We start from the raw sequence: 3296 nt of genomic DNA, 5'->3' as shown, positions 1-3296 counted from the left end.
TGCGTTTTTGCAATGCTTAATCTACAAAACAAAAATGTGTTGCAAAATTTGCAGTAGTCAACAATCCCAGGTACTACAGATGGAGTTTTTTTCCCCTCTGTCAATGAGATTAAGTGAAAGAGCTGCATACCGCACACATTCTGCAATTAATCTTTTAAAGAGCACTTACAGCCATTTGTCTTTACTGATATCATATGCTCATCTCTATATTAAGTATTTTACGTGCATTACTTCTTTTTATTTCCACCGCTATCTTATTAGTTGTGAATATAATAACTATTATTATCTCCATTTTACAGGTGAAACTGTGAGGCTTGAACATGTAGCTAGCAAATGACTGAGCCAGAGGTCATGCTCAGAAGCTCTGATTCTAGGGCTTAAGCTCTTACCTACTTACTGTCAGATTTCTTTCTTGCTTTCTTTGATTGCTATATTGATATATAAGTGAGAAGATTTGGAAGGGGGAAATGTTTGCCCTGAGATACCTGAAATATTGGTATTGCCTTAGCTTCAGGCTATGTATGGCAAGAAACACATGTTTAGCAAAGCTAAAAGGGTCCGTATTTTTCCCACTCCTTGTTCTAATGATTTATTGGATTGTGGCCACCATTTTTAGCCTGAGACTTGCAGAGGGAGCATGGAGGCTTTAAGTTCTCACACATTTTTGCTAGCTATACAAGACTAGCCTATTGGAAGGATGGCGGAAACTTGGATGCTTCCCCTGACTGACTGTGACCTCTGTTAAACTCTATCACCAGACTGGGCTACAGCTTCCCTCTCTATAAAATTATGAGAACTACACTAAATGGTCTCTTGGGTCTTTTCTGGCTCTAAAATTCCATAAAGCTCAAACACAGTGCCAGTTTAAATAGGTACATGGGGTGTACCTAGTACCAAAGACATTTATTTTTTCATCTTTATTTATTTTATTTTTTTAAAAAGATTTTTTTTAAAGATTTTATTTATTTGCAAGAGAGAGAAGAAGAGACAGAGAGCACAAGAGGGAGGAGGGTCAGAGGGAGAAGCAGACTCCCCGCCGAGCAGGGAGCCCGATGTGGGACTCGATTCCGGGACTCCAGGATCATGACCTGAGCCGAAGGCAGTCGCCCAACCAACTGAGCCACACAGGCGCCCTAAAAAGATTTTATTTATTTATTTGAGAGAGAGAGAGAGAGAAAGCACTCGCGCACAAGCAAGGGGAAGGGCAGAGCAAGAGAGAGAAGCAGACTCCTGGCTGAGTAGGGGAGTCTAATGCAGGGCTCGATCCCAGGACCCCAGGATCATGACCTGAGGCAAAGGCAGACGCTTAACTAACTGAGCCACTGAGGTGCCCCTATTTTTTCATCTTTAGTTGCTGAACTCATACTATTTAGATATGGAGTCATATAGTGAAAGACAAACCAAGCTATTCTCTCTTCTCAAATATTCTGATTTATCAGTTATCCACAAAATTGAAATGAAGAGGCTTTGATATTAATAAGCTTTATTGTGTATAAATAAGGATTTTATGGGAGATAATCCACTGATAAAATAATAATGATGATGATGATGATGATGATGATGATGTTCTCACTTGTATTCATATTGATTTATGGCAATCTGTAAATCTGATTTGGAAAATCAGTCATATTGAAGCATATTTACAAATAAATGTTCCTGACTGAAAATTATAAATGATCAATAAGCTCATGAAAAAGTATCAATATCCCCGAGAATCAAGGAAGTGAAAATTAAAGCAAAGAAATACAATTTTCTATCCCCCAAACTGATAAAGATTGAATGGAAGTGTGATTTGGCAAAACTTTCTAAGGGAAAATTTGGTAATATATTTGGAATTCTTTTTAATTAAAAAGAACTTTATGAAAGCAGCTAAACTTAGCACTGATGACACCTTTTTTCGACGATACATCTGAAGCAAGAGTTAAATATAAGCGTAGTCTGATTTCATGCATTTCTGATTAATTATGACAATTCTAAGTTGCCCACTTCTTTTCCATTCATAATTCAAAGAGACAAGCCCTTGTCATGTTTTGTGCCTCTCACCTCCTTACCTTGGCATCAAGCTGACCCTATGTCGGGTGCCAGCTGGAGGACCCCAGTTGAAGGTGCTATCGGCTCCAGGTCCACAGACTTTCCTACTGAATGAGGGCTCTGACTGGAGCCCCAGCCTCTCTCTCCTCCAATAGCGGGAGGTGGGCCAGGTTGCATCCTGCCACCAGCATCAACCACTCTTTCAGAGCTTCTTCCCACATGGGACAGGATGGGACACTGGTGTTGCTTGGTCTGAACAGATTTAAGGAGGTTTTATCAGGAGGACCTGAAAACTACCAGAGCCTGCCCTGGTCCTGCACGGCCCCTTGAGCTGAGGGCCATGGTCACCGAGAAAAAGACAGAGCCTGCCTTGTCCCTCTTACCTCCTGGAGCAAGGAGCTTCCCTGAGCTGGAATGGATCAGCTGGACACTACAGGGGATTCCAGCTTCACTCCATCCAGGGTGAATGGGGGATGGGGAGAAACTACTTAATGGGTGAGAGGTTTTACTTTGGAGGGATGGAAATGTTTTGGAACGAGATAGAGGTGGTTGTTGTACAACATTGGGAATGTACTAAATGCCACTGAATTGTTCACTTTAAAATAAGGGTTAATTTTATGTTATCTAAATTCCACCTCAAATTCTTTTTTTAAGTGAGTAGGGACTATCTTTGAGCAGTGGCATGATGCATGATTTCTCTTGTCGTTTATCTGCATTTAAAAATTGCCAATTAGGAACCCTATTGTTTTAATAATTAGGAAAGAATTGTAAAAAAAAAAAAAAAATTACCCCCCAAGAGACTTACAATTTAAAACTACACTTGAAGGCAGCTGACAAAAAAGGCTAAGAAAAATCTAAACATCTTTCCACACACTTTGAGAAAGATACATCTTCAAAAAATATATGAAAAACATAATATTTATCATTTTCATCTCTGTTCATTAACGAATTTCTTTCCATGTATTGCTTCCCAGAACTCTTTTAAGCAAAGAAGAATGGCAGCAGAAAAGTTCATAGACTTAATTTAGAGTGAGTGCCTTTTGGGGGAAAGGAGAGGTGGTGAGAGGGCTAGGATTATTGGGACAAAAAGGTTAATTCAAATCTACTTTTAAGAAAGAAACAACTAGCCATTTGGAGGATGAGAACCAAGTTCGCTTTACAGCTGTCTTTGTTTTCCCTCTCTTTCTTTGCCAGATAGAGGATCGAGAGAAAGTAAACACACGATACTTTTTTGCTTGCTTGTTTTAATCATAAAACAATTCCCT

Source organism: Mirounga angustirostris, unplaced genomic scaffold (genome assembly GCF_029215605.1).
Source record: "Mirounga angustirostris isolate CCGP_5_RB_7025 unplaced genomic scaffold, mMirAng1.0.hap1 SCAF_4, whole genome shotgun sequence".
NCBI classification, from domain to species: domain Eukaryota; kingdom Metazoa; phylum Chordata; class Mammalia; order Carnivora; family Phocidae; genus Mirounga; species Mirounga angustirostris.
This window is presented reverse-complemented; position numbering follows the sequence as displayed.